Source organism: Egretta garzetta, unplaced genomic scaffold, assembly GCF_000687185.1.
Source record: "Egretta garzetta isolate BGI_Z169 unplaced genomic scaffold, ASM68718v1 scaffold8, whole genome shotgun sequence".
Lineage (NCBI taxonomy): Eukaryota > Metazoa > Chordata > Aves > Pelecaniformes > Ardeidae > Egretta > Egretta garzetta.
In genome coordinates, this window is record NW_009260407.1 from 3783120 (window position 1) to 3802264 (window position 19145).

Sequence of the window (19145 nt, forward strand, 5' to 3'; positions counted from 1 at the left end):
GGCAGAGCCAGGCTTGCGGAGCCCCCGAGCGGGGCGTACCTGGGGACCTCGTGCACCCCTGTTGCAGCTGGGCACGCAAGGCCACGCTGTGTCCTTTAGGCCAGGTGCTGGGGTCTTGCCCAAGGCCGGGTGCTATCGGGCTGCAAGTGTCCCTGCGCCAGAGAAGGGCTCTCCAGCCCCATCTTAGGGCACTCCCCAAAATGAGTGGCAGGGCAGGGCAGGCGCAGGCCCAGCCTTTCGGCAGAGCCAAGGGAGCCACAGCTGTGCCCCTCGAGCCACCCATCACCTCTACCTCAGGCACTGTCCCCTCACAGAAAGGGATAAACCATACCCGAGGAACACACCGGGAGAACTGCGATCTGAACTGCTGTCCTGGTTGTGAGGGAAGGAGAAAGAAGTGAAAAGGAAGAAACCTGACTGGAAAAATGGGCAGGTAGACTGTGGTTGTGACAAGGAGCAGCCACAGCCCTAGTTGCAGTCACGCAGTTCAGAGCAGGGTTAGGGAGTGCCCCGGCACCCAAAGGCGCTACTGCAGCAAGCGTGATTTTCCTATCTTCCACAGCAAACTTCCCTTCCGTGCTGCAGACCTGGTTTCGCCATGTGGATTTACGTTTCTCAAAAATTACTTGTACAAAATGTTTTTCCAATATGACTGCCAGGGCTGAGAAAATGAGCTGCGGAAGCCGTAATGGCGACAGCTCCCAGCCCGCTGCGTGCAGGCGATGTGTCAGTGGTTCGTTCCTCCAGCGCTGTCCGCAGCGAACTGCTCCGTGCCGTGCATCGACACCTCACACAGCTGTGCCGAGTGCTGGACGTGGAATATATGCAGCTGCACGCTCTTGCTAGATCATGCCCTTAACCTGTGTAGCAGAAATCCATTAATTTCCTGCCTGGTTCCTCCTCACAACCGTCGATGAAAATGCTCAATTTTCTCTTCACCTTGTGTAACTCCCATCTGCATTGAGACAAGATCCCCTCTTGCACTGAGAGGTGAGTAAGCACTGGGTGTAGGTGTGATAATACATTAGCAGTTGCTGTGCTTTTGCCCATAAGTACACCTACATTCACTCACTTCAAATAGAATGTCACAGGGGTGATAGCAACCCTTTTTTCTCCTACTGAAAAAGTATCTAAGCATTCAAAGCCCGACTAGAACAAGTCATTTTGGGGAATCTGAGAACATGGGGCCTTTAGATTATTCTCTGTATAGGAGTTGACTATGGGTGAAATGGGTTTAGAAATAATATTCTCAGTAGCAAACGTGGGAAGTTGGATTATGTGACTAAGTTGTATGATCAGTTATAACCATCTAGCAAAAAAACGTGCACAATACCTCAACTGTTGAGGCAGTTTGGGGGCATTTTTTAAACCTACCCCTTTTTTTTGTGTGTGTTGGTTTTTTTTTTTTAATACCTGCAGCTAATTTTATGTCATAAGTATTTTATTTTTTCAATATGTTAAAAATGGACTCCTGAGTGCAAAAGTGCTAATAGAACTTCTGCTGCAAATTTATCAAGTGGGTTGGATCTTAAATACACTGGAGCTTTGAGATGGCGTATCTCCAAGTTCCAAACTTATTTCCTTCTATCTCAAGGATGGTCCCTGCTTTAAATTACTCATGCTCTGTTGCACAGACATGTTAACAGTTGAGTTGCACAAGAACAACAGAAAGTTTGAAATTTTAGATCATTTGCCAGCTGAGATTCCAGTAAGATTTTACAGGACATAACACATGAAAAAGTCATCCTGTGCATTACCATTGTGACTTTAGTAGAGCAATGCCCACGTGCCCCACCCCAAGTGAGGATTACAATCTGCCTGAGACTGTGAATATAGAAAGATGGTTCCACGTGTTGGGTTTATGAGTTTAATGTGCTACACATAGAGTAAAGGAAATATTATCATCAGTATTCACTGACGGGTAATCACTCTAGGAAGAGATCTGGTATTAAGTGTTTAGCTGTGTTTATCACATTTACCTGTTGGTTTACTCGGTTTTTACAAGTAGTACTGCAAAAAAATGACTTGTCCAAGGTCTGGCAGGAGGCCCCTGACAGAGCTGGGAACTAGAGTGTCATCAGTCACCCTCCCGTGACTATCCAGTACTTTTATTGCAGAAACCCAATAGCGATGGATATTATTTTACTCGCAACTTAATGATGCCAAACAGGAGTCAGACTAAAACCTTCCTCTGAAAAGATGCACATCTGTTTCCCTTGAGGAAAAGAGATTATCCATGTATTATTGATGCTGGCATGTTTATGGCACACTGTAGAGCATATCTCATGCTGTTCAGCTGAGCATGCCAGTATGTGCACACAGCTAGCAAGTTCATTGCAATACAGTCTTTATTAAGCACTATAGTGTTATTGTTTGAATTTTTTTTTAAATTCCTTTTGTGATCAGAATAGTTTGGAATAAGCAAAATAGAAGAAAAAAATGCATAGAAAGTTGTGCACTGGGAAATAAAATTATTGAGCTCTATTTGCCAAATGTATTGCTTCCCTTCAGAGAAACTTGTTTCCCCAAAGAACCAGAAGGAAAATGTGCTTCCTGGTTTTATTTGTTTGGTGTTTCTGTGATGACATTTTAGTGATTGGATTTTTTTTTTCACTTTACACCGGTTTGTCTGCACAATTGAATGATATTCTCAATGCATCGTCTCTTTCATTAATCTTATATTACCAGAAGAGCACTAGGACTCACACGTCAGCACTGATAGGACAAGAACATGTTATATTCCCCTATAGGCATCATCTGTAGTAGCAGAGCCAAAGTGGAGAATAATAGTAAAGGATACTGACTTCGACTTTAGAGACTCCAGTTTGACCTTTATGGGTTCTTCTCTTCCAGAGTGCCAGGAGCCATTTAACAGCTTGCTGGGCACAACGGCCAGGCCTTTTGTCCCTAAACATTGCCAATGAGTAACTGAGATGTTAGTCAACATATTAAGTCTTAAGGCACATATGCATTAACCCCTTCTCATTTTTTCGAAATCTCTTGATCTTGTTTAAAGCCAAATGATGTATCCTGACGCATGAAGTACACTCTGCACTGTCTGCATATTCTCTCTTGCCTGAGGCAGGAGGGTGGAGTGTTTTTATGTGCCTAACCACTAACTCCTGCAGAAATTTTTAAAATCCTACCCACTTTGGCATGGGCCTAGGGCTGTGTTTTTGCTGGCTGCAATTCATTCCTCAGGAAAATGTTCTGACTTGCTTATAGCCATGTATATATATCAAGGGAAGGGCCTTATAGACCAGATTCCTGGAGTAAAACCAGTTTGTTGCAACAACACGTGTCCTTGGGAGATAGATTCTGCTCTCATAATGGTGCAAATGTCCAGTAATTACAGCGAAGTCACTCGAATGACATCAGCATGAAGCTAAAGCAGAAGTAAAATTTTGTTGCCTTTTCTACTTTACGTCTGGGACTTGCGTAGACTATCCCATATTTTTTACTTCAATTTTCAAGGTACCTGTCTTGAAAAGAAAAACTGACATAATTTATTGTAGCTGAGAGGCACTGCAATTTGCCATTACAAAAGATAATGTAAGAGCCAGCTGAGATGGCCTTCCTAGTTCTCACTGCTGCATGGGCGAATAACCAAGTGGGTGAGGCACAGTGCTAATAAAAGGGAATGGCATAAGACCGTCTCTTATTTTTGTGCCTACTTGTGGGATTTCTCTGACATAGTTATGCCAAAAATTACAGTTTGAAGTCTTTACGAGACTGTACCAGACAAAGGAAACAATAAACAGACCTTCAGTGTTCTTGTCTTTGCTGGAGAACCGATTGATCATTATTTTAAGAAAATTCCAGCCTTTTAAATTTAAGCCCTTGCCCAAACTAGTCCCTGGTACAGCTTTTGTCATCTGTGATGGTCTGCGCATATTTTTGTGTTAAAGGAATTTGGATTGTAGTGGAGCTTGAAGAGTCATTTCATTTTCTCACATAATACAAAAGTTTATTTCATGCTGTGCACTTGTAACTCTTTGTTTGCTTGTGTTTATCCATGCTACTGAGATTGGTAAAGCTGAAAAAGTGGACATGGTTTATTCGCTAGTGCAAATGAGCTAGTCTGAGGGCAGTTACCCATAGCCTGTAGGCCTTGGGTGGACCCAGTGGGTTAAACTGGGGTACCAAACAAGTCATCCAGTGAGCAGGTAAGCACAGATGGAGGTGCACACCTTACCTTCTTCCTGGACTCCTGGGGGTTTCACTTTTGCTCTGATTGAGTTAGTAGTGTCCGTCATCACTTCAGCAGCATTACTGGTTATCGTTTTGGTTTAGAACAAATAACCATTCTGCTGAACACACCTTCTTCCCTACCGAACTGCAGCGTCAGCAAGCAGGATTTAAAAATACACTTCCTCCCTGTTATTAAGAAACAAATTAGTTCATTTACCTGAGGCTAGAGAAAGCCTTGTAAAGTAAAAATGTAGAGGTCTTTTCCTAAGGATGAAATATGAATGTGTTCATGGGAATTTTCCATCTCTGGATACGGCTGACAACAAAGTCACGTCTCAAGGTCTGAGATTTCAATATGGCAATGCTGTCAGGCACTGACCACGCTTGTATTGCAAACCAGGCTCACAGGTTAATACACTCACATGAGAGCTGGCTTAGAGCTCTCTCCTGCTTTCCTGGTCACACAGTTAGTAACTTACATAGCGTTTTAAGTGTGCCTCGTTGTGATATCACAGAATCACAGAATCGCAAGGAATTGTTGTGATATGGGGGATATGTCTGTGTATTATTCGTGCAGACAAAACCCCATGTCTAAGGACAACTGCCTCAGGATTGTGAGGCAGGCAATTCACCAGGAATTGTGAACAGGTGTGAAACTCACTTTTTAATATAAAGGCTGAAGCAAATTCTTTAAAAGTCAAAAGACTTAAGGTACTCACAGACAACGGGATCTCAGTAAATACTTGCTTATCACCTCTTCTCAAAATATTCAGCTAAAGGGAAGGCAACAAAAATGTCTTCTGTGCCATTTCCTTTAGCAAGTAAAACATGCAGTGAAGCTTTTTGACTTGTAGTTTCTTGAGTAAAATATGCTGTTTATGCCAGTTATGGCTCATTTCAAAATGCATATTTTAATGTTTACGAGCTGTGTTGCTTTTGTTCCAATTATTTCCAAAGTAATCTCACTTCAAATTTTCTATTCATGTTCCTATATGAACTAACTGTATTTTGAGTCCCTTTCTCTACATAGGCATACGGAAAGAGCTTTACTGATGAGTGTGTAATATTTTCTTACAATCTCAGTGGGTTGGAGTGATTATTCTTACGTTATTTTTACCGTTGTCATGTTGCCTTACTGCAGAAGGGCAGCTTGGCCCTTGTGACATTTGAAGTCACTGAGAAAGTTTTTACTGAACCGAAGGGAAGCAGAATTATGCTGTCCTGATGGCAGTTAGTAGAATTGTGGCATATGGAGTGAGCTAATAGTATGATTTCATGTGGTGCTGAGATACTGGAATTGCAGCTGACTGCATTAGCCTAAGTGTTTCACACTGTGTTTAATGTGTGAGAAGGCAACCAGTCTCCCTCTCAACACATTAAGGAAACTGCATTTTTGGTGAAGAACATTTGTCTTAAATGGAGTCCAGGAACACTGAAACGATGCTAAGTGAAGAAAGAAAATTCTTTCGTGAACCAGGTTAACAAACGCTACCCACTTTAACTGGGAACATTTTCCCATCAGTAGCCCATGTAGCTTTGAGGTTGTGACCTGGCATCAGTGACCTCCATCACACATCTCAATAGTCACTGAACAAGTTCTCTTCAACATCAGCCTCTTTGATGACAGCCATGCCATACCATTTCAAGTAACACTCCTTCAACTGGAAATTTCCCAGTACATTCACAGCTAAAAGAAGAGTTATCCTGGTTTTGATGTCTTAAAATTTAGTGCATTTTTTCCTTGAGTTAATTACAAGTGTTTTATGGGCAACATATGCCAGGATAAGCTATTTCATCATTGTTAAATGCTTGGTGGTAACTCAACACATGGGTATGCATTGACAAGTTTTCTCTTGAAAGACTCCACAGGAGTTAGATCAGCAGATAGATCACCCTGGAATTTTAGCTAGCATATACCCTGCCTCTTCTTGAGTCTGTGAAACTAGGCATGACTAACCTTAAAACGGTCCACGCTGATGTCTGGATAGGAAGTCCTATGTGGGATTTATTTTTCTAAGATCAACAGGGCACGTATGGGTGCACCCTACTTAATCATGTGTGATACACGGGTACAAAGAGTAATCAAGAACATCATCATCTACTCCATGCAGTTTGTGTGGTGACATCTTTCTTTTCCACTTCAGCAAGGTGTTCTGGATCAGAATTTTTTTTCCTTAAAGCAGGATTCTCACTTTCTAAAATCAAGCCTAGAAGCTGTTAAAGTATTTCTGGTCTAACACTTCCTCATCCTAAGCTTTTCTCTCAAACCTAGAGAGACATGCTTTCTCACAAATATTGCTATAATGCAGTAATGCAGGAACTACTACTACTTTGCTTTACCAGTTAGTGTACACTAGCTGTAACTGCTGATTTTTCTAAAGATTTGTTTAAAAAAAAAAGGACAGTAAGCAGAGGTTGGAAAGGGCAAAAAGGAGGATCTCTTCTCTAGACAGAATGTTTGTGCCAGTACCTGTTACTGGAAGGTCTTGGTGTATTGCTGTTGCTTTCTCAAGGAATTTCAGGTTCCACTTAGAACAAATAAATAGATCTCCTCACGGATCCCCAGCTTCTTAGTTACTCCATGGGTGCATCTTGCAGGTAAGAAGTACTGGTGAGATGCTGAAAGTTGATGCTGGCCTGCAACTTCAGAGTCATTGGATAGCTCTGCTGGAAAAACTGCAAATGAAGATGCTGCCCTTTCTTCTCAGTACTACAGGCAATGACCCTTGGTTCTGCCAGTCTTTGTTATTCCAGATGCAGTATAGATTTGTAATGGTCAAGCCTGCAGTCTAACCAGGCAATGGAGAAGTTGAGAGGACTTCAAAAGCTAAAGAATTCATATGTTTTCCTTTTATTATGAACCTGAGTCCACCAGAGATACATGGCCATGCATATTGCCAAATTTTAGAAGCAGGCCAGAGTGGTAAAGTCATTCTGTGATGCACTCTTAAGACTTGGGTATGCCACCAGGAGCATAGGAGCAATACCACTGAGGAATAACAAAATAGTAAGGATGTGGCTCATGTATATATCTTGCAGAAATAAATGTACTTTTCCTTTTCTAAGTAAACTTATGTGCAAGAACCATCCTCACAGATATGATGAAGAGGTTGCAATGACTTATCGTCCAAAATGTGGAGGATCAAATCCCACACCCTGAAGTCACCATGATAAACTGTATTGCTGCTATTAATTACTGCTGCACTTACTTTTGAAACAGCAAAACCACATCGGCCAATTTCATCTTTAGCTTAGCTGATTTCACAGGAATTGATTTTATATCAACAACTAATTTAATTTCATTATTCGCAAGAATTTTTTTCATCTGCATAATTTGGGTACAAGAAAGGTAGGAAAAGTGGGATAAGATTAAATGGTCCTCAAGTGCCTTGTTTATGGGAAGCAGCTATGTGGGAGATGCAGCCCTCTTCAGTGTTTTTGCCTATTAAAGCCATTACTAGAATAAATGCAACCGCAGTCTAAGATTCTCTATACATTTATGCCCCACAGATGCAACCATGTTTGAATTGATGCTGCAAGTGATTCAGCTGTGGCTTAATGTTCATTATCTCAGGCAGAGGAATCCCAAGAGTTGGTCACCAAATCAGGAAGCTCTTCCATGAAGAGATGGGTATGTGTTCAAATCAGAGCATCTTTAGAATATATTCCACAAATGAATGTTGACTATGTTTTCCCACTGATGTTTTAAAAATGCAGATCCTAGGTAAAGTATTAAAAAAATGCATTGAAGGAACACTCTTAGCATATTCTAATTCTTTAAAATACTGTTCACAGTTGTCCCTAACAGTTCCTGAATACTTGACACAGAAATATTCTGTGAATATTTCATATGCCCACAAGTGCATAACAAGTAATTCTCTTGTATTTGATCATATGCTTGTTTATTGCTAAGTTGTTTATATGTTGTGAGCTGTACATCCCGATTTTTTATTGTGCACGTAGTTGTATCACTTCTAGATGCTGGTCTTTTTTCACTAGTTTGTTGTTGTTCAGTTGTGCAGACACTGCATTTGTTTTAGGAAAAGCTGAAAGATTCCACTGACACTGCAAATAGCTACACTAAAGTAAACAGAACAGAAGTAGGAGCATGTAGTTCTAATAGCCCCTTTAATACCAGCTCAACAACAGTTCACTGCTCTCCCTCCTGTGAGCTGATTGCTCTTGACTCTGGCAATTGCTTAGTCTCCGTTTCCATTCTGTCTTCTTCCCACTTGGTCTCTGTCTTCCTAAGTTTTCATTATAATATTTTATGTGCATGTATTGGCTTGTTGATTTCTTTATGTTTTACTTGATTGCATACACTTCGTGTGCATTACCTGCCACAGATGCTATTCTGTCTGCCACACATTGTGTGCTCAAATGGAGGGGATTGAACCTCTTTATTGATGAGGATGGGGATATATGTGTATATCAATGTCTCAGTAAGCATTAGGTATTGGACATGGCTGTTTATGGGTGAAAGAATTTGCTTTTAGACATATTAAGAACACCAGTTTCCAATACACACTGTTCATGCTTGCACTGTTAAGGAAATACCTTATGAAACTGTAGGTTCCACACTGCTTGCTGGTCAGATAGATGAGGTTCACAATGATTTGGCACTGGTTGTCCTTCACTAGCAAAATATGGTAGTTTTTACCTGCAGTTACAAGTTTAAAGACATTTGCAAAACTGCCAGATTGTTATTATCAAAACAGTAATTAACTGAAGTGTCATGCAATTAAACTAGACCAGCATGTGTTTCACAGCCTTGGGCAACGTGAGGAATGAAGTCCCCAGTTCAGCACAGTACTTAAATATGCACGTAGGTTTTAGCATGTGGATAGTCCCCATGAAGGCTAGCGGTGGTTCTCAGTGATCAGAGGTCTAGGAAACTCAGTGTCTGAGGGAAAGGTGCAGGAACAGGAGAAGCTTAGTCTGATGTTGAAAACCTTAATGGCATATAGGACAACAGCATTCAGATACATAAAATGTGGTGGCAATAAAGGAGGTAAGTTACACTGAGAATGGAAGAGAGGAAGTGATCCTCAGATGAAGCAGGGGATACTCGTTTTGGAACTTCAAGACATTTTCTAACAGCATGTATGGTGAGATATGGACCAGATCACCTCAGGAGGCTCTGAAACCTCATGGAAATTTTAAAAAGTCTTTTAAAGAAAAATCTGTCATAGATAGTTAGGGTGGAGCTGGGTCTTGGGACAGAGAAATGGACAAGATACCTAATTGAAGGCCTTTTCACCTTTGTTTTCTACAGCTGTATAATTTTATGTGCTTAAAATTGCACATGTACATCAAAATAAATGTATAAAGACTCACGGACTTCTTTGTAGGCTTAGGCAAATGTTACTCTGTCAGAAGGGGGAGCACTGGGTCACTGTTCTTACTGTCAGTACCTCATCTTTCCCAAAAACTGGATTCAGTGAATTCAATGTACCAAACTCCAAAAAATAAACACACTTGCTAGTGAGGGTTCTTCACTTCAGATCACCACTTATGCTGTGTTGTATCCATTATTTTTATCTTGCCATCATACCTAACAGAACGATTTTCTTAGTACAGATTTTTAATATTTGGGGGTGTGTGTAAATATTTTGTTCTGAACTCTTTAATTCATGATGGAAACTAAAAACATCTTTAGGCGTTGTGGTTACAAAGCCTTCAGCTGACAACTTTAATCATGAATGTTATTAAAGTAGAATCCAAAAAGCAGTTCCTTTGCAGGCACTGGGTAAGGAAGGCAGCCACCATAACATGCCTCTGGCAACACTGTGATAACAATAACTGTACCCAGAAAGACCCATGCCAGCAGGAACATCTGAAATGCGTAACATTCGGAGTGAGGACGAGCCCAGGATGCCTTGATTTTAATAAGAGAAGGCTGTGTGTTATCACAGGTCTCACAAGCTGAACTTCTGATGGAAGCAAATTAATGAGAATCTGAATCGCTGTGAAATGAAAAGTTTGAATAACAACTAAGTTTCCAGCCAGTCATCTTGCTGAGAAAAAGTGACACACAACAGACCTGGCTTTGGGAAAGGCAACACTTTTGTGCTTTGGATAAGAAACAGGATTTTTCAAGCAGAGGCATGAAAATAGAGATGGGCACATTCAGAAGGTTCAGAGCCAAGTCAGAAAAACTGCCAGAAACTGCAAACAGAGGTGACTTAAGTAGCTTGGATCCAAGTTTTGAGTGCTCACTTGCAAATGTCTCACTTAGAACTATTTAAAAAATAATCTACTAGTCTGAAGTCAGTGTTCAAACCCTGGTATAAACAAGACACTGAAAACAACAGCTTCTTTTTCCCCTAGGGTTCTGCCCTACCAGCTGAGCAGCTGGAGCACAGTGTGCTTGCCATCATGCCACCGTTTCTCCTTTTACTTTTGTTTTTAAATACCTTCTTGGCACTTGAGAAAATCTGGTTTGTAAAATGAGATCCGCTTGCAGGCAACATTATGTGAAGGAGTGATACGGGGGAGAACAAAGAGTAAAAGAGTAACTCTGAGCTTAGGAGCCAGATTATGTAGAGGTTTTCCCAGTAAAGCCAGGTACTGCTCATTATCGTTCTCTGAATATTCCTTGTTCATATCTTTGTTGTTTTACTCTTTGCAACTGAAATAGCAATACGCTCCTTTTGCAAAAATGGTGAGCTGTTCCAGGAGAAACCCCACTGTGCAAGGCAGTGTGACCCCTGCCAGTTTAGGATCGTCTTTTCCTTGTAACCATCAGGAGAAATGTGTGAAAGAAGTCAGTAGTTACAAAATCAGCTCTGGCATATTGGAGAGCTGGCCCTAAGTTCTCACCTTCACGTTGTCATTTTCATTGTAACAATGAGTTACAGATCAATTAGATGAATTATGATAGATGCAGCAGCTTGGGACATCTGGGTTCTAACTGTGTATGAACTAACTGTAAGACCATCACGCATGAAAGAGCTGCATGATTTCTGTAGAAATTATTGTTAGTATTACTATTTTTACTAGTACTACACCAATAAACATGGGTAGATATTCCACAGACTGCATTGTAGCTCTGCCAGGATGTCAGGTGTAGATATGAAACTTGATCAAGATTACTGAAGTGCTGGTATATCAGAATTGACTGAAGCCCACAAATGCTATAATTCATTTCAACACAGCAAGGTACAGACGAAAGGCACTGTGAAAGAGATAAATAATGAGTTTTTATAGAAATCCATATATAACAACAGCATTTGAGAAAGATAGACCCTGTCCCTTTTGGCCAAGATCTTAAAAAAAAATCCCAAGGTGGAAAAAAGTTGGATCCCAATTTTACTCTGTGCCAGCTTCCTCATGAACAGAGCAAAGATCTGTATTACCTCCAGTATAACCACTACAGAGCGGGCAGCACACTGTAGACACTTTACTCTCTCCAAACCTTTTCAGTGACCAGGTTGAACGAAGAAAGACCACTATGCTTTCTGCAAAGCTGATATAAAGGTGTCTTTTTGTAAACAGCCAGTTCACTTTGAAAGGCAAGATGAAAGTATGTTCTAGACAGACACCTATAACTTCCCTACTGAAAGAGATCTTAGCGGACACTTACTCAGCTTCAGATCTGCTGAACAGTATGATTCCTTTAATGCCTCTTTTGATGTGTTCTTGTGAAGTCAAGGGTTGCTTATCATGCCCTGCCATGGCATTTGTAGCTGTTATTACTCACGACAGATAATTTAAAACTTGTTGACTTTGGTTGTTCTATACAGTGCATCTGTCATTATCTTTGTTGAAGGACTGAAAGCCTAACGTCATCATTCAGTCCATCCACCTTATTCCATTTCCTAAGGAACTGCTTGGTGAATTTGGAAAGGCTTCAGATTTTCATTTTTAAAAACACATAATTAGGAGGAGAAAATACTGTACTGATACGCAAGTGATTTAGAATGTGTGACCAAATCCATAACGGCCTAATCTGATGTCTTCTACTGTAAGCCTCCCATCCCTCTATTGAGGACAAAAACGTTTGCCCACTTTCAGATCTGTAAATCAAAACTTCTATGGATGCAGTGCTGAAATTGGGATATGAGCTTCTGGATTGCATCACTTTAAATAACTTTGGTCAGAGTTCTCTTCTTATTCAAGGTACAATAAAAATGAAGTATTTTTCTTACCCTCTCACAAGTCCTCCCTGCATCCTTGCCATAGGCCCTGTGTGCAGTATAGAATATAGCAGCTTTGGACTTTACAGCCTCTTTGCTTATTGAAAACAGCATTTAAAATAAGGACTTTAGAACTGTTGCATCAGTTGTTTTTTATGGACTCAGCTTTTTATTGGTGCTATGAACTACATACTTCTTATTTGCAATAATCCAATTCTTCAGTTTATCAGTATTTCAGTATTTACTGAGCTGAAGAGATTTTGGCGGGGGGTAGGAGGGGAAGTTAGAAAAAGTGTACATAGTAGCCTGCAAAACACGTATTTAAATTGACACTGTAACCAGTGTAATAGTTGGCATTTCTGGATAAATGAATATTATTTCTATCATGAATAAAGGGTTATCAAAATAGGTGTTATGCACAACTTCAGTATAGGTCTGATGGTGCATTTGCTTGCCTCAAGGGAGTGAAATGTCCTTCCAGCAGAACTGAGTAAGCATGGGGGTTTTTTGGGAAAAAAATAGTCAGGAAAGCTAAAAATCTTAGCACTTGTAAGTTAAAGCTTCAGGTATTAAATCAAGTAGTAGAAACAATGCACTGTAAGTTAAATGAGCAGTTCCATTTTGTAAATAAAGAGTAGCTCAAGATACAGTTGAAGTGAATAGACCAGGGAAAGGTACTAAATTTGAAAAACTTCAATACAACAGCTCACACAACTCTGCTGTCATGTGAGTTGAAATAACACCTTCCCTCCTATGACCACAAAACTTAGCAATTAATAAATTTCCATAGCTCCTTGCTAAAAGAGAAAACAAGGAAAATTCGTGAAAGGAATAGAAAGAGAACAGTTAATATCTCTGTCTTGGAGAGGTTACTTAGCAGTTCCTGAAGAAGGGAAGAGACAAAAAAGTAATGGAGGCATAATTTCGGCAATGTAGGAGAATGTTTCCAAAGAAGAGGCAACTCTGACGAAGTCTTACTAGCTCTCAGTGAGATTAACTCATTCTTCAGTAATTTTTAGTGGGCTAGAGACTCTCCAAGGCAGTCTCTAACCTCAGTACTAGGAACATGTACGAAGCTTCCAGCTGCCACGTGAGGTGCGCTCTGGAGACCGATTTTACCAAGAGTCTTGTGTCCCATCTTGTGCTTGCAGTCCTGCAGGAGATAGTCAGTCTTCTAGCCATGTGTATTGGATAACAATATTTTATGCCTGTGGAATGTATCCTCTAATAAAGGAGTGCCATTTAAATTTGGGCTTTTCAAGCCTGCACATGTCAGGTGAGTCTGTGTGCCCCAGGAAAAGCAGGTGCAGCATGACAGCAACCAGGAATAAGGATTCAAGCATTTCTGAGGACTAGTTCAGCAAAATAATAGAAGTAGAAATAGCAATAAAAACCATTTCACATGCCTTCTTGCCACAAGCAGTTGTAGCAAGTGGTATGATGTCGCCTTCAGAACCAAAATAAGATCCAGATTGCTCTTTTATAGTGTGTGATGTTAATCCAGATGTAAATAAATGCAACAGAAACAAGCACAGTCCAGTATTACACTAATGGAAACCAGTCTCTTGATTTAAAACTCTTTTGCAATACTCAGATATGCATGTTTGGAAATTGATACGTGGTTGCAAAGCACCCAGGAAAACAAAATGCTGTTGTAAGCTGAAATGCCCATCCCTTATAACAACACTGATCTTCACTGTGATAAATGCCAATCCATGATAAATCCCTAATGATCAGTGGCAATAAACAGGGCTCACAACAGAGCACGTTCCCTTAGAGGGAGTGCCTTAGTAGCCCAGCAGGGAAGTTTTCATTCTGTTGTTTACTTTGGCAGTGAAAAGTGGGCACCACCCCGAAATGCTTGAGCGCCTAATCACAGGAAGTACCGTCCTAGTGAAGAAGGAGAAGGATCACGTTGCTGTGCAAGTTGATGGGGACCATTTCTGGAAGAGGAATCTTGTAGAAATCAGTAGTCCTCCATTCAAAGTCTGACTCAGGGAATTTGCTGAATGGCCTTGGTCTTCATCATGCACACACCCAGGGGATAGTCAGAACTTCACAGGATATACGGAGCAGAGCTTTTCTAACATGTTTGTACAAACTTTTTCCCCCTCAGAAACATTACTGCCTAAACTTTACAATTCCCTCAGAAATATTATTATTATTATTATTATTATTATTATATTATTTTATTATTATGTTAAAGGAAACATTTTCTGAAAGCCCCGTCAGCCCACAGACTGTCTGATCACAGGCTTAGAAAGAACAATGTGAAAATCACAGGTTTAACTCAATATACAGGTGTTTCCATACTCCAAGTTAATATATTCACCACTGGGCTGGCCTTCTCTTGCTTCTCCACAAAAAATCAAAATGCCTTCGTTCACTTTGACATGGATTTCAAACTAAGGGGAGACTCTTACTCCATCAGTATTAATGTGTTGCCAGACAGTATCTGCTACTTCATTTGATCTCAGGAGAGTTCAAATATGAAGACAGAGGCTCAGAGAGACAAGTTACTACTCTTGAATCTTAGCTATGTAAACCTGGCAGAACTGAGTGAAAAGTCAAGCCTCATGACTGCACATGAAATGTGTAAAATTGTTTTTTTATTTGCCTGTTAAAGGGGCAGAAATATGGATATAAAAGCTTTGTGCTTTCACGCGCCCCTTTACTTTAAAGCGTGATCCCAGAAAAATCTTATGTGGGAACAATGTCCAAGTATTACCACTGTTTAGATCTGGAAAATCAGCTCTGTTATGCTTATCTTATCATTTCTGGGTTTAGGTTGTACCAGCCTCATTCAGCAGTGACTTTCTTCAAGTTCTGCCTAGAACCAGGGTATAACTTGAAAAAGTTAGCAAAAGGAGCTCACAAATGGGATCTATATAAGTAAACTTTTTTGGAAGAAATGCGTGGTTTTCTTTGTTTAATTCTTAGGAGGAGGGATTTTAATTTTAAATTCTAAAAATCAAAAAGAAATGTTGAAAAACATTCTAAAAAGCTTTGAATTGATTTTTAAATACCATTTACTTTGGGAAAACCTGTAATCCCAATGATTCCTCTTACTGCCTTGGAAAAAAAAGAGGAACAAAAAGGAATTTTCCACTTTTTGTCATTTTCAAACTCTGTTGGAAACAAAAATAATTTTTTCTTGTAAACTTTTCTATAAAAGTGGTGTGAAAAACAAAATTGATGGAGAATTTATGGCAAGCTAATGATTTTGCGCCATCATTTATTCCCTGTATTGTAAACAATAGAGAGATTATCCTGGTTCTGGATCTGTCTTTTCCCCTTCTCCTAACTGCCATATACTCTTGAGGGAAAAACCCATCCCTCTTTAAGCCACATGAAGTCTGCAGTAATGTTGCTGGAGTACAAAACCAGGTTTGGCCCATTGCATTCAATGTCCTTTTGTTTTCTAATTGAAACTTAGAACAAAGGCAGGTTCGTGATCAACATACACATGTACACGGACACGCCAACGAACGCAGACACGCCATCCAGGGACAGCAAAAAGCTTATCATGTGCAAACATAAAAACTGAAAAGCTCAATTTGATTTGGCTTTTTTTTTTTTCTTTTTCAATGCTTTTATGTTTCCTGAAGTGGCAGACTGGCATGCCATATAGATGGGGCACAGTAAAGATCTGTGTCAATAAAATAGCCTGAGTTTGAATCATCATTTACTTTCTGCCCTGAATCCAACATTGCTAGGTACTTTCCATGTGCTAGGAAAGATCCCTGCAGAAGGGATCAAACCATATGTAGTATACATTGTTGTGCTGCATGTTCTGTGCTTTTAACGTTTTCTCTGATCTGATACAATAGTTCCAGCCTTTTCCAACTTGCAGACTTCTAAAGATTTTTAAAGGGAAGGGAAAATCCCTCCATTGTAGACTAAAATAATTTGGCAGTACGCTTCTTTTACTTACCACAAGTTCCTCAGAAAATCTGGTTGAAAATGGTGTGTCAAATGTACTTCATCCACAATGGACCCAAAATTGTCAGGTTACAAAACAGAAAAAATGAACATATTGAATACACACTTAAAATCTCCTTATACCTCAGCTCTTTTTTCCCTGGGTAATCATTTGCTTCTATGCTAAATCAGAATCCCTGATAATTGAAGCATGTTCTCTTGGTGACCTGCCTTCGCATTGATAAATTTGTTAGACGATGTGCTCGTGCTTGTTTCTGGTGCTGGGGACCCCCACTCAGAATCGGGAGCTCTGCTGTCTGAGAAGCTGCTTATGGCACTGTACACTTCATTGACGTGAGTCTCTCGGGAAGCTCCCTTAATCCCCCGGCATCTGGCAGGACTGTAGAGGATCTATGTACACTGCAGCCGCCACCCCAAGAGTGACTATAAACCTGCCACATCCATTAAGTCGTTGACTTTCACTCCACATACTTGGTTTTGTCTTGGTCTAGGAAACCAGTAATTTGAGTTCATTGTGTCAACACAGCATTTAGGACAAGCCAGGTTCTGGAGAAAATACACTGCAAATTATTGGTTAGAAAACCTTGTAGGGATGGCTACTAGGCCTTTTGGGATATGTGAAAACTAGAAAGACCTGCTTATATTTAACTGTTTACTAGGTCAATCTGGACTGCCTGAGCAAAGGAGTGTCGGCCACTGCTGATGCTCTGGGCCTGCCCCCAAGCTGCTCTGGAGCTCAGGCTAATGCTCTCTCTTAGCACAAGCTTGGGTGTAAGCAATGTGGATAATGAGGAAATTATTATGAAAGCAAAGTTAGATCTTCACAATATAGATAAGGCTGGAGAGCTTGGGGGTGGGATACAGAGGTACCACAAACAGCGTAGCCTCAGTTGCAGTTCAGCTGTCCCTGCAGCAACAATTCTTGTGCTCTCTTGACTTCCTTCCCTGCAGTGATCCCCAGTGCTTGGCCAGGTTACTTGGGCTGGGTATGAGCTTTATGCACAGTCTCGTGTTTGATTTCATTCTCTGTGCCCAGGTACTTTCAGGAGTTGTTCTTGCACTATGCCCAGGTACTTTCAGGAGTTGCTCTTGCACTATGTAGAAACTCACCTGAGTGACAAAGCATCAGCGGCACTTCTGTTCCTAAAGTCTCCTGAAAATCCTCTCTGGGCTGTGAAATAATCCTTGGTCCAAAAATGACCCTTTGAAACTTAGGGAGATGGACTTGCAGGGCAGGAATGTATAGAGCTGGAGAAGGGGAGAGCAAAAGAAAACTGTTCTCAGAGACCCCTTAGTCACCCTCCCATGCATTTCCCACCCTGCTGATGACAATCACTCTCTGCGTAGAGGATGTGAGTTGCTGCAAGCTGTAGTTGAGCCCAGCAGAGATTTTCCATCAGGATTTTTTTGCCAATGTGTGTTTTGAATTTTCTGTCAAGATGGCAGACAGAAATCAGGCTTATTTGCCAACACTCATCATTTTCTGAGCCAGATCTCCAAGATAAATGTTGTCTTCAGTTTTTGTCCTGTATGCACTGTTGCACTGCAATTCTCCCTGTGTTGCTTTTTGTAATGGTGCTTGAACTTGCAGGCTTTGGACTGGCAGCAGATAGAACTCTTTGAATTGTTTGTTTGAAATACTAATTGCTTGGAATTTTGACCATGGATATGGCTGGTGAGCAATTCACAAATCGAATCTTGTTTTCTTTGGGGCTGCCAGAAAGTGGTTTTTTTTGCATGCTACCAGTTCTTTGTAAACAGTTTGCTTTGACTTTTCTCCATTATTTGTATTGGCAGCACCATAGCCAGGTCATCTGGCATTGGTTGTGTCCCTTTGCTGCCTGGCTGACTGAAACATGTGATGTGTGAGGTTAGCAAATAATGCATTTTTCTGGTGCATATTTTTTGTCTAAAAGACACTGGTGCTAAAACTGGTTTATGGGTTCACAGGTGGGCTTGCAAACAGTCAGCGGATTTCTGAAAGCTAGGGAATAGGAAATTATTTGATCCTGTGAATCAAACTTTGCATTCTCTTAAATAAAATACTCAAGGACTGGTTTCCTTTGTCTTTGACCAGGCAGAGTGGGCTGATTGTGAGTGACGAGCGGCATCAAACAGGAGACTCAGTCCAGCTCATAGCTCTGCTGCGCTGTGCAGCATGTATTGCAGGCAACTCTTACCTAGAGGGCAAAGTGAAAGGGATTATTCGTCGTGCCAGCACTGGGACTGAGGGGAGTCTTACGGATGAAAGTTAGTTTAAACTCACAGCGATACCCCTCAGAGCGGCAGTGATCAAGGACCATCTGCTTCACAGCTGTGTTCCCTGGCAGATGCTGTGGTTTGCCGGCCAGCTGGGGTAGCTCCCTAATTGCCATGGGTGAGGGAGGAGAGGGGAGAGAGAGGGAGAGAGAAGGAGAGATGACAGCAGGTCACCTTTGCAAACAGGTCTGTTAACATCCCAGCCTTGATGCTGTTAGAGGTGAGCCCGACGTGGGTGGTAACTCCTGGCTCTGCCAACCATCTCCTGCTGCACAGCCTGACCTGTACCAAGATGTAAAATGTGCCCAAGGACATAAGTGCACATAAAAAGCTGCAATGGAGGATGGGGGACTTTAAGAGGTCACAGGTGTGTTTTGTTTGGATCTGTCTGTCACCAAAGCTTACATTATCAGGAGCAGTCCCAGACACACATGACAATGCACATGCCCATCCCCAGCCCTTGGACAGGGCTGCTTGCTAGTAACTATTAGGCAGTTGTATTGCAGAGCACCAAGATGGCATCAGGGTTCTAGAGTCTGTACAGGCTTGTCTCTGAGCAGAGGTAGACAGCTGTCTACAGCTGCTGAAGAGTCCCACTCCTCTGTCTACATGGCA